General features: G+C 46.6%; 1 long non-coding RNA gene across 1 annotated transcript; it reads left to right on the top strand.

Moving 5' to 3' along the window:
- The first annotated feature begins 191 nt into the window (after nt 1-191).
- LOC310834316 lies at nt 192-6,059 on the top strand. Its single transcript, XR_014559181.1, has 3 exons — nt 192-782; nt 4,881-5,040; nt 5,833-6,059. It is a non-coding gene; the product is annotated as an uncharacterized lncRNA (long non-coding RNA).
- The last annotated feature ends 7,509 nt before the right edge of the window (nt 6,060-13,568 follow it).

Below are 13,568 nucleotides of genomic sequence, written 5' to 3'. Positions count from 1 at the left end.
GAAACATGTGCGGCCGGCTAAGAGGAAAGAGGGGAGATTGTGTCTGATTGACGCCACATTCACACTATATATATCTATATCTATCTATCTATCTATCTATCTATCTATCTATCTATCTATCTATCTATCTATCTATATATGGGGCATGGGCGAAGCCGGAGGGTGGGAGGACGCGGTGTATATCTGTGTGTAGCTGCCACCCCCTAAATTAGGCAAATAGATAAAAATACTTAACTAAAAGTAGAAATCGTAGAAAGATGTTGACAGATTTTTTTTCTGAGCACCTGGAGTTAAAAGAAGGTAATTTAAAGCAACTGTTTTCATTCCAAATCTGCTAGACAGAGCCAAGGTGGGTGTCTTGCCCCCCCCCCGAATCCTGGCTATGCCCATGTTAAAGTAAGGTGTTAGGGGGAGGGGATAGTACTGTATTTTCCCATGTATACGACGACCCCATGTATAAGACGATGCCTACTTTTTTAAACCCAATATTTAGAAATCAGTTTTTTGGTGGGGCAAATGACCTCAAAGTTTTTTGGGGGGGCGAACAAACTGCAACTCGTCCCTGTGAATTCAGCATCTGCGTATAAGACAATCCCCAATTTGGGGATACAAAAATTGAGCAACAAACCCCTGGTGGGGGACACGTTGTGCTCTTCCTGGGGCTGTTTGACCACCTTTGGTCTCCACCCTGCACTCAGCTCTCACCTGTGGCTCCGAGAAGCTGTCAGCATGCAGCAGAAGTCATGCTCTGGGAGACAGCTTTGACCAGCCTGCTAAACCAGGTGAGGGTAGCCGATGGGTCTCAAATCCTCTGTGAGTTAAGGACTTCTGCATGTATCGTGATTTTCCTGTTTTATCTTTTTATTCTGTTTTATCTGTTTTATCCTGATTTTCCTGTTTTATCTTTTTGTAAGCTGCTTGGAGTTTTTTCTACAATCAAACGGTGTATAATTTTTATGAAATAATTTAATAAAATACTACTTCAAACCATCATGGCTCCCCCTCCAAAGAATCCTGGGAACTGTAGTTTGTTAAGGGTGCTGTGAGTTGTTAGGAGACACTCCAATCTCCGCCCAGATCCCAAAACTCCCAGAGTTCCCTGGGGATTGATTGTTAAACCACTCTGGAAACTGCACCTCTGCAAGGGGAAGAAAAGATCTCATAACAACTCTCGGCACCCTTAAGAAACTGCAGCTCCCAGGATTCTCTGCGGGGAGCCATGACTGTTTAAAGTGTTGTCATAGTGCTTTAAATATGATGTGAATGTGTGGCCTGCCTGCCTCCCTCCCTCCTAAGGTCACATCCACACCATGCATTCAGCATTCATTTAAAGCACATGGATTCACCCTAAATAATCCTGGGAACTGTAGTTTGCTAAGGATGCCATGAGCTTTAAAAGTGCTTTAAGTGTCTGGTACTCCGATGACGCACTCCAATGACGTACTCCTAAGCTTTTTGGCTCTTATTTCTGCTTCATTGCCTTGGGGCTTATCCAGACTTCCTTTTGTAGCACAGTTCTAAGGTCAGATCTGTGCTTTAAAGTGCCGCATCCAAGTGCCTTTTCTTTACTCCAGTGCCATCCCCGCAAAAACCTACTCTTTACCACGAATTTGGAGCAACCGGCAATCTGTAGAAAACCCAAATTGCCATTTGGAGAGTGTTTTGGGAGGGGCAGTGTGATGCTTTGTTCAGAGCCACCTACCCACAACCTGGTGCATTTCAGATATTTTGGGCGACAACATACCTTTTTTGGGGGAAATATTTTTATTGGTTTTTACAAATAAGCTTTTACAACCAATTATAATCATTTCATGAGATTCTCTGAATCTCTTGTCTCCCCCCACCCATCCTTCACATGGATCCTATTAGCAATTTCCCCCACCCCAAATCTACATATCAGTACATTTTCCATAATTTTCCATAATTCCATTTTCCATAATTTTCCATAATTCAATTTTTTCTTAATTATCCATATACTTCTTTACTTTACAAGTGATTCTTAGAGTCCAACCTATGTTTTGATTTGTTTACAATGGTCTCCTTGGGCAACAACATATCAAAATGGTTGTACGATGCTGTGTTTGGCGTGAGTTGAAGTAAAACTCTGCTACCTTTAGTAGATCTACTCTACTTCAAAATATCTCTGATGCTTGACAGGAAAGGTCCTTTTTAATAACATTTTTACCAAGGCAAATCAGGGTGAAAACAAGACAAGTTTTCCATACAAGGTCATGTTTGCCATTACGTGAACCTTATCTTTAACGGCGCTATGACACGTTACAAGCGCCAGCAGCCATAATGATTAACCATGCTTTCAGAAGTTGGTTTTTGAGTGCCCGGTTATCACTGGAAAATCATCCTAAAGCGAACAGGAATCAATCTTCCAAACAAAGGAACCGATCAAACACAGTGAAGAGCCATTGTACAAAAGCAGTCTCCCTTTTAGACATGGATCTTAGACGGGAACATTGGCTGTGAATAAAGGGTAGTCCCTATAGTAAACACAAGGAGAAGCTGCCATTTAAACCACCCTATGCCAACTGGGTACCCTCCAGATGGGTATCCATCTCCAACTGGGTATCCTCCAGATGTTTAGGACTACAACTCCCATCAGTCCATGCCTGCTGGGAGTCGTAGTTCTAAACATCTCAAAGGAACCCGGTTTGCAATGGCTAATCCAAACCTTGCTATTCCCACGTGCCAGTAACTACTTCTGTTTGTGGAGAAGGTTATTAAATAAACACATGTATTTTATTTGTTTGACAAGGTAAAATATAGGACGTTTCTATGTATAGGATTTCCTGTTTTCTTTACATGGTGGACAGTGCAACTTTGGGCCTGCTATTGACAAGCTCTTCAAGTTAAATATTAAGCCTCCTGAATAAAACTGTGTCGGAGGAAGAATGAGTAATATTTAACTTTAATTGAAGTTTTTTTAAAAAAAAATTCTGCGAGTAATCTCCTCTTCTAGCATGACTTCGAAATGGAAGCTTTAATTCCTCTGTTGCCACAGTATAAAGCATAAAAAGAGGGCAGTTTGATGGGGTAACCATGAGAGGGTTCCTAAACTTTCAGGAGAGGAAAGTCATTTGATCTAACACAGCTCTGTCCTCCAACACAGGGAAATGACCAGAAGAGCAAGGGGGCTACTGCCCCCCGCCAAGCATCTGCCACCTGAAGCAGTCACCTTACTTTGTCCAGTAGTAGGCCCAGCTCTGGAGAGAAGCTCACTCCTGCTCATCCTCTTAAGCAGACTAAGGGGAAAAGAGCTATTAGCATTCTGACCCCTGAAAGAGACCCACAGACTCATCTGCAAATCAGGAGAAGCAGCAAGGCAGCTTTTCATTGTGTTCCTGTTGTTCCCTACAAGCCCTCATAGGATCAGCTCTCACAGAGGGAGTTGCTTTTCAAACAGCACTGGTGGCTTCTGTGGTAGGCAGACACACCCTGGAAAAGGATGAAGAGAGAAACCTTCTCATGCACAAGCGACTCAGGAGCAGGGGGGTGGGGAGAGATGTGGCCCTCAAGTCCGGGGTAGCCAACATGGTGGACAACAAGTCTCATCCATCCCTGGCCATAGGCTGGTGAGAGCTGGTGGCAGTTGTATTGCCAGCAACATCTGGAGGGCACTGCAATAATAATAATAATAATAATAATAATAATAATAATAATAATAATAATAATTTATTTATACCCCGCCCATCTGTCTGGGTTTCCCCAGCCACTCTGGGCAGCTTCCAACAGAATATTAAAATAGAATAACCTACTAAACATTAAAAGCTTCCCTAAACAAGGCTGCCTTCAGAAATCTTCTAAAAGTCTCGTACAGTGGTACCTCGGGTTAAGTACTTAATTCGTTCCGGAGGTCCGTACTTAACCTGAAACTGTTCTTAACCTGAAGCACCACTTTAGCTAATGGGGCCTCCTGCTGCCGCCGCACCGCCAGAACACGATTTCTGTTCTCATCCTGAAGCAAAGTTCTTAACCTGAAGCACTATTTCTGGGTTAGCGGAGTCTGTAACCTGAAGCGTATGTAACCTGAAGCGTATGTAACCCGAGGTACCACTGTAGTTGTTTTTTTCTCCCTGCCCTTGTCCATCCTCACTAAGGGGTCATCCACACTTTTGCTACACCCATATTTTGATCATTATTGTATACCAATTAATTATGCCACAGATTCAAGAGCTTTTCTCGTTGTTCTGTGGCTGTGCCTTGTGAAAATCATATGTCACCTGCCGATGCACAGAAAAGTCTTAACCAAGATTCCATTCAGCAGGTAAGATCAGATTTTTGCAAGGCACAGCTGAAGAACAATGAGAAAAGGTCTCATACCCTGGGGAATCAATTGGTACGCAATACAATATGCGTCAAGCGAAAATGTGGATGAACCCTAACTTGCCGTTAGTAGAGGAGTGAATTCAGGGCTTAATAAAAGTGGCCCAGCATATTTGCCCAAGCAAAACCCCTTATGATCCCAAGCTATTAAGTCACACTGATTTCAGCGGGACTTTCTCCCAGGTAAGTGTGGATGGGATTGCAGTCTTAGTTATCTAGTTACTGAGCTCAAGTTTGGCTGTTTGGCCAATCTTGTCCCCAGGGGCATTTCCAGCATCCGATCATTTCCAAGCGTAATTCTCAGGCTGGGAACAGACCTTGAGAATCTTTCTGTGCTCTGGGGGGTCATCCCGCCCCCTGTACAAACTGCACACTCGGGGGGCAGGAAGAAAGGAAAGGCAACAGGCTGCAGGTCTGGCTCTGGTGTCCAGCTTCCGAACAGGGGGCGGAGGGGTCACATAGCTGAACTCTTCTCTTCAAGTCGCTTGTCTATTCTTAGCATGAACTTTCAGCAGCGTCTCCTCTGATGGCTTGTTTGTTTGCAGAGTGGCCTTGTCCAAATTGTAGTACGTGCAGGAGGAGCTGCAGAGTCCATGCAATTAAAATGAATAATCTGAAAAGAATATCCTGTGGGTCAGAAGGAGGCAGATCTTTTTTTCTTTCAAAAAAAAGGGGGAGGACGACGACATTCATTTCACACAATGGGTTTTGTTCTTGTTCTTATTATGTATCTTGTGTTTTTATCTTGTATTTTTTATGCTGTGAACTGCCCTGAAATCTAGAGATGAAGGGTGGTAAACAAATTTAATAAATAAAGAAATAAGAAAATAGTCGTTTTACGTTTAAGACCCTGGCAAGTGTTAATGGAGAAGTGTTTAATCCAGAGGCCGGGACTCCATCTCTCCCACTCTGCCCCCCCCCCAACCACTCTGCCTTAGGCAGGAGCCTGACACCCTGACATAGCCCAGTGTCTTTTCTCCTTGTTATGGTATAAATCATTTCCACTTTCCCCGCATCCTCCTGCCATCAAAATGACCGATGCGTTCCCCTTTGCCAACAAGCGTGCTGCCCTAGCAGCTGGCCTGCCTCAGCGATGAAGCGCTCTGCATGGGAGGCCGATATTATTATCCCATTACACCAAACCTGCCCCTTCCCTCCCCAGAGTGCCGTTAACATGTCAGCCTCGATTGGAAAGAGGCAGCAGCGGAGGGTCTGGCCACAGAAAGGTCTTCAGCAGGAAATGCTTCCTTCCTCGCAGAGTGCAGGCCTCTCATGCTCGGAGACACGGCAGTCTCGTGATTCCTGTGGGACGCGGTCCCATCCCGGCAAGCTCCAGTTGTGCAAATCCAGTTGATCTGGAGCTCCGATGCAACAAATCAGCTCCTCTCTCCCTGCCCCCAAAGCACCCTGCATGCTTAATGCTGATGATGGGGAAATGCCATAGAAAGCGTCGTGGCATAACGTTGGCTTCATGCTACATTATCTCACCCCTCACAGGCTTTGTGCGCAAACAGATTCAGATGATTGCTTGGTAGACAGGGCCATCTGGAAGGACCTCCTGGCTCAGCCGGGGACCTTTTTGAGCTCCCCACAACTCCACATCTGCACTGGTTTGGAAGATCGAGCTGATTGGGACTGGCGAAATAAAAGAACACAGGGCTCCTTTGGGGCTTGCAAGCCTCCTCAAATGCATAGGGTTCCCCCACCCCATCCTACAGTCAAAGCGGCTTATAAAAGAAATCATAAAAGCAAAAAATGAGCTAAAATCTCTTTGTCGCTTTCTTCCTCACTGGAATAGTTCTGCGTGGATTCATCAGGGCACTATTAATAACGGCTAATAAACTTGTTAGTTTTGCAGACACCAGGGGGCATCCTTGCCCATGGTTTCTCGGCAAATTTAGGAACAGTAAAGAGCCAATTTCTTAGGACCTGTCATTAGCCATCAGAGGGTTTGAGGCCAGTTCTGTTGCTAATCTCACTGTCGGAGTCTTCATAACTCTCTTCAAGAGAGACCTGGTCCACCCACACCAAAATCGAGCCCTGGTAGGAGCTGTGCACTTGTACAGAGTGCTGCTTAATGTAATTTCCATCAGGGCCATGCAGGAGACTTTTCTTTTCGATTGTGCCCTTGGGAGTGTGTGTGTGTTTTCCATCCCCTAAAGACAGACAGCAGGCTATTTGGAGGGAGGGCCCCAGCAGCAGAGCTTGCATCCAGAAGACTGCCTCTCTACTTAAAAGGACCGGATAGGTCGTGGGAATGATTTCTGCCAGAGTTCCTGGAAAGCCCCAGCCAGTTAGAATAGACAGAAAGAGAGAGTCTGGCCTGGTATGAGGCAGCTCCTTCTGCCCTTTGTGAGAGCTGTGTTCAAATCCAGACTCAGTGATGGAATTACTTCGGAGAATGGGCAAATTACTATCAGTCAGCCTCATCTGTAAAATGGGAACAACAGAAAACAAAGGGGATGACAGCCCACCAGTTTTTCACACTTTTAATCAAACATTTTGCTGGCTATAAACATGGACACCCCCCCCAAAGAACCAGAAACAATCACTAAAGAATCCTTTGATATTGTTCTCCATAACAAAGGAGCCTATTGAACTGGTCTGTTGCCAGAGACAGATGAACAAAGGTCCAACTGCAATATATGGAAATATGAAGAAACAGACATACCCATCAGACTCTGAAATTTAAGCTATCAAATTTGCGTCTCTCTGTCTCTCTCTCTGTCTCTCTGTCTCTCTGTCTCTCTCTCTGCCACATGCAACTTGGCAGTGAAACTTCCGCGTAGCCAAGGGCCACCCCCCCCCCCCGGGTCAGGAAATGAGGCAAAGCAGTCGGCTTGGGTGACAGAATTGACAAAGTTGTGATTTCCCTGCCTTCAACGAGGCATCCTTTTTATTTGTTTATGAGCAGGTGGCAATTTGACTATTTGCTTCAGGTGCAGGAATGTCTCTGCGGCCAGAACTGAACATAGCTCAGAGGCTGAAAGCAGGAGGGGTTAGCAAGAGTGGCCTGGACTTGTGATGGGCTCTGGGGCTCAGAACTGTCCTTGGCAGAAAGAATGCTCACACATGACATTCAATCAGTGCACACAAATACCTCAAGGACCGCCTCTTCCCATATAAACCAACCTGGACTCTGCATTCATCATCTGATGCCCTTCTTTGTGTGCCTCCTCCACTTGAGGGCCAGAGGGTGGCGACCCAAGAACAGGCATTTCTGTGGTGGCTCCCTGTTTTTGGAATGCTTTTTCCCAGGGAGGTTAATCGGACGCCTTCATTACATATCTTTAGGTGCCTGGCGAAAACGTTCCTCTTCAACCAGGCCTTTGGCTGCTTAGTATCGTACGGCCTTTTAAATACAGTGGTACCTCAGGTTAAGTACTTAATTCATTCCAGAGGTCCGTACTTAACCTGAAACTGTTCTTAACCTGAAGCACCACTTTAGCTAATGGGGCCTCCTGCTGCTGCCGCGTCGCCAGAGCACAATTTCTGTTCTCATCCTGAAGCAAAGTTCTTAACCTGAGGTACTATTTCTGGGTTAGCTGAGTCTGTAACCTGAAGCGTATGTAACCTGAAGCGTATGTAACCTGAGGTACCACTGTATGTTTGTGGGAATGGGGGCGGGGTGTTATTATCATTGTTTCTGTCTTAGCTATTCATTTGTGCTTTTGCCTTGTGTTTTTATCTCGTGAATTGCCCTGAGATCTTGTGACAAAGGGCAGTAGATAAATCTAATAAATAAAAATAACGGTAATAACAGAGTAACAGTCCACAAGCACATTTATGTGCCTATGGACTGTACCAATCAACAGGTGCACATTCCTCGGCCCAGTATACCTGAAGCAGCGTCTCCACCCCCATCGTTCTGCCTGGACACTGAGGTCCAGCGCCGAGGGCCTTTTGGCAGTTCCCTCACTGTGAGAAGCAAAGCTACAGGGAACCAGACAGAAGGCCTTCTCAGTAGTGGCACCCGCCCTGTGGAATGCCCTCCCATCAGATGTCAAAGAGATAAACAACTACAGTGGTACCTCGGGTTACAGACACTTCAGGTTACATACGCTTCAGGTTACAGACTCCGCTAACCCAGAAATAGTACCTCAGGTTAAGAACTTTGCTTCAGGATGAGAACAGCAGCGCGGCGGCAACAGGAGGCCCCATTAGCTAAAGTGGTGCTTCAGGTTAAGAACAGTTTCAGGTTAAGAACAGACCTCCAGAACGAATTAAGTTCTTAACCTGAGGTACCACTATACCTGACATTTAGAAGACATCTGAAGGCAGCCCTGTTTAGGGAAGTTTTTAATGTGTGACATTTTAATGTATTTTTAATCTTTGTTGGAAGCCGCCCAGAGTGGCTGGGGAGACCCAGCCAGATGACCGGGGTACAAATAAATATTATTATTATTATTATTATTATTATTATTATTATTATTATTATTATTATTCCAGCATGGCATCGCTCAAGGGGATGCAGCATGGAAGCCCTTTGAGCCTGGAACGGCTTGCAGCATCCTCCTGCCCCCTTCACTGCCATTGGCTGGGGCTTCCTCTTCTCCTTCAATAACAGGATGTGGGTTCAAGAGGCACCATTCCTGTAGTGGACACTTAGCAGCTGCCACCCACATCACAGTTTGCTTTATATATATATAATTCCCCCGAATAGCTTAATGACCTCGCTGCCCTCTTGGCTTTCCACTAGCTTATTATAGAGAGGATCTCCCTGCATAGCATCCTCCAAAAGAAGCTTCCTTTCCGAGGAAGAAGCCGGCGAAGAAGAAAAATGGTCAGCCTTGCTCTCTCTCCTGCCAGAATTGCTTCTCTCACTTCCTCCAAATGACCTGCCGGGCTGGCTCTGCTTGGATTTCCTGGGCAGGTGAGGGCTAGTGCCCTTGCAGTGGAAGTGCTGAGTGGCCTTTCTTCTTGACAGGCATTGTTTCCCGAGGAGGGAATGGGTGGGGGCAGCCCTTGGGCTTCAGGTGGTCCATTGTTTCCCCAGTGCTGCCTCCTCTTTGATGTTTCAGAACAAAAACATCCAGTATCGCAGAAGGTTTCCTAGCTTCACACTCGGCTGGACAATGGAGGGATGACGAAGGATCCCAGATTCAGCCTAGAGATTCCATACCCTACAACATTTCTCCGGTGAAAACAGGACGTTCCATTCCATGATAATTTTACTATTTATACAGTGGTACCTTTGGGACGCGGGTGGCGCTGTGGGTTAAACCACAGAGCCTAGGACTTGCCGATCAGAAGGTTGGCGGTTCAAATCCCCGTGACGGGGTGAACTCCCATTGTTTGGTCCCTGCTCCTGCTAACCTATCAGTTCGAAAGCACATCAAAGTACAAGTAGATAAATAGGTACCGCTCCAGAAGGAAGGTAAATGGCGTTTCCGTGTGCTGCTGTGGTTCTCCACAAGCGGCTTATTCATACTGGCCACATGACCTGGAAGCTGTACGCCGGCTCCCTTGGCCAATAAAGCGAGATGAGTGCCACAACCCCAGAGTCTGTCACAACTGGACCTAATAGTCAGGGGTACCTTTATCTTTACCTCTGGTTAAGAAGTTAATTCGTTCCGGAGGTCCGTTCTTAACCTGAAACTGTTCTTAACCTGAGGTACCACTTTAGCTAATGGGGCCTTCTGCCGCCACCACACAATTTCTGTTCTCATCCTGAAGCAAAGTTCTTAACCTGAGGTTCTATTTCTGGGTTAGTGGAATCTGTAACCTGAAGCGTCTGTAACCCAAGGTACCACTGTACCCCACACATCTTACTGGGTTGCCCCAATCACTCTGAGCAGCTTCCAACATATATAAAAACATAACAAATCATTAAACATTAAAAAAAAAAAAAACCCTTCCTTATACAGGATTGCCTTCAGACAGCTCCAACATTTCTCCAATGAAAATAGGGACATCCTAAGGAAAAGTGGGACTTTCCGGGATCAAATCAGAAACCAGGACAGCTTATCTAAATCGGGGACGTCCCTGGAAAATAGGGACACTTGGAGGGTCTGAGATTCTGGCTTTAAATGATGTGTCTTCTCCCAATCCAGGCCAAAGAAGTGCAGGTTCAGGAGCCTCGGGCCCTGCAGTTGCGTGGCCAGGTGCCTCTTCCTCCTAATGATGTAAAGAGTAACAACCTCCATACTTCCATTTCAAAATACCTGTCCTGCAAAGGTGGGTGCCCTCAGGAACGAGGGTCCCAATTTCAGGAGACAGGAGTTCCTTAGCAAGACACTTGCCCTTTGGCAAGACAAACCCTTAGCAAGAGGGTTTCTAGTGGAGCGCAGCCCGAATAAATCCAAGGTCCAACAGGGAGATGTAATAATAAAATTTAAGGTCTTATATATATAATAAATGTTCATAAATGTACCAACCAAGCACGTACATAGATCAGCACAGGAAGACCGTCCTGAAACCATTTTGACTCCCAAGCTGACCAAATGTTTCTCTGCAAGGAGGGAGGAGGTGAAAAAAACCTTCCTTGTTACAGGAATTTAGTAATCACCATTTCAAAGGAATGGGCAGACAACCAGGAAAGGTAATCAGATAAGGCATTATCAGATAACCTGGCAGACAGAAAAAACAACAACATTCAAATTTCTGTTGTAGACCACCTTTTCTGTGATGTAGGTATGGTGTTTGTGGGGGGTGGTCTTGGGTTACACCCCTTCTGTGATGTACTGTATGTATGATGTATGGAGGGGTGGTCTTGAGCTCCAAGGCAGGGAATTTAAAATCTCTGTATAAGGGCAGGCACACCTTTGTTCTGGGTCCTGCTCCGTGTGAGGGGAGCACCCTGTTGCAACAGCTTTAATAAAGATCAGGCTTACTAGCTGCTTGGCTTCTCAATATTCTCTGGTCGGCCTCTGTTATTTTCTCCTACTGATAGGGAACCCACGTAAGGACTCTGTACAGGCTCTTGGATATCCCATATGGGGAAAAGGGCAGATTTTGTTTACCACAGAGACTCCGTCTAGGATGGGTCCAGGTTAGGTGAGAAGTCCACGGTCAACCTCGCAGGGAGTTCAGGCAAAATGTAACACAGCAAGGCAGGGGAACGCAAACCAAGGGCAAGGAGGCAGAGACCACATCATGAGCTGGTGATGGGTGTGTTTCAGGGATTGCTTACTCATGAGGAGACTCCTTACTTAGCAATGGAGTAACATGGTCTAACTTCCTAGTGAACTTTGTGCAAAACAATTAGGAGGGATGCTCTATGTCAACTGGCTGGCTGGAGGAGGCCAGAATCTGATGAATGGGACAAATTGGCTGGAAACAGCAAAGATTTCTGCCTGTTACTGCAAAAATACCACCCCGGTATTTCCCCCTCCCCTCCCTCAGTGAGGGTTGTGACAGGTGGGCAACACAAGTGATGGGGATGATGGACAGCTGAGGAACTGAGGGTCTCCTGTAGCCTGATTTTGGGACAGTATTTGGCAGAGCCCTCTAGCAGCTCACCACGATACTCTTATTTGCGGGAGTCTTCTGTCAGCAGACGAGGTTCTTTGGCTGGTATTTTCCCACACTTCCTGCTGCGTGTGGTCCTGTGGCTGACTGACCCCGAGATCTCTGAGCTCTGGAGTGAGTGGAGAAGCCTCACAGCTCTGGGTGTGTTCTTCAGCTGGGCAGGCCCGCTCTGCAGAAAACCAAGTGGTGAAGGCGTCTTTCCCCACACAACATACAAAAAAGCATTAGAAACAGCTTCACGAAGAGAGTGCCAGGGAGGCCCATGCAGCTGAGGCCTGGTGGGGGTTGAGGGTGCCTCCGAGGATAATCCCTTCCTCTGAGGGGAAGGGAGTTGCCAGAGGCAGCTCAACCTAGCAAGCCACACGGCAAAGCAACCATCTCATCCCTTGTGCCCAAGCCTGCCTCCTTCTTTTGGGACTGATGGCAGCTCCTTGTCTGGCCAGGATGTTTACTGCAAATCTTGTACTAGCTGGCTGGGGAAAGTGAAATTAGCAGCAGGATCATGGTTTGTGTGTGTGTGTGTGTTGGACTGGCTAGATGCAGAGGATGGTGGGAGGAACCAGTTGAGGAACTCCCAGGGGAAGAAAACTCAGAACTCAGGGAGAGGTGGTGGGATGACTATGAGTGGTCACAGGGAGAAGAAGGAGCAGATTGGGAGGAGGTGGTGTGGGAAGCTGAAAAGGCAACAGGGTTTAGTGAGCAGGAAGAGGCTGTGGCAGAGAGGACTCCAGAAACAGAATCAGAAGCAGAGGCTGAAGAGGAGAGGGAACATGAGGCAGGCCGCTGAAGAATCCAGGAAGTCTCCCCCTCCTGCTGCAATCATCTCCCCTCCCCACTGGTCTCTGAGAACACATGCATAAATAAAAAGGGAAGAACAGAGTGTGCTTGTGTGCAGACACAGCCTGAGACTGAATGGGAAAGACCCTGGAGAGGAGGAGTCCTAGTGGATATCGGGAAGGTGGCGAGCTTCAGTCCTCACAACTGCTTCATTGGGGCAAGACATAGAGTGTGTTGCTGAGACTACTGTACTAGGTCTGAGCTGTTTTTTTGTTTCCTTAACTTCAGTGGCCTTGGTTGATTTATTGTTTTGTTGCTGACCTATGCCTGAGTCTAGCCCTGACAGTGCGAATCCTCACCTGGTCACTTTGTGGTGTGGCTGATGGCATCACCATCATCACAGATACTGAATGGGCACCACCTAGCCCCAAACAACCACCTCCTGTACAACAAACACATGGGCACACAAAAACAAGCCAACTCTCTTTCAGAAAACTGGCTTTCAGTTGCCTAAAATCAGCCTGGGGTATTTTTAGCTGGATGTGTGTTTATTTACATCACAAGCGACAGATTTGGGCCTGGTCAGCTGCTGTGACCATGTGAGCTCTCCAGCATGGCAAGACAGGGGGGGAAGAGATGGGAGGCAGGGCACTGCCCAAGTTTCAATGGCCCACCATTTATCTGCCGGGATTCTCGCAAAGGATGCTGGGCTAGGGCCCGATTCGCAAGCAAGACACCAGCTCCTTCTCCAGCCCACCAGAGGAAGTGGTTAAGAAGATCTCAAAGGCAGCCTGGTAAGCCACACTGAGGAAGTTTGTAAAGTCCCGTGGCAGAGGCTATGAATCTGTTGTTGTCAACTAAATTTGTATACCACCCTCTATCCACAGGCCTCAGTTGTTCCCAGGCACAGCCATGAGAAACCAGAACAAGAGAATGCATTCAAGGGGAGATGGTTTTAATGGAAATTTCAAAACTTAGACGTCACC

Source organism: Podarcis gaigeae, assembly GCF_964106915.1.
Source record: "Podarcis gaigeae genome assembly, chromosome: 16".
Lineage (NCBI taxonomy): Eukaryota > Metazoa > Chordata > Lepidosauria > Squamata > Lacertidae > Podarcis > Podarcis gaigeae.
The sequence above is the reverse complement of the archived record's forward strand: the minus strand, read 5'-3'. Positions and strand labels throughout refer to the sequence as shown.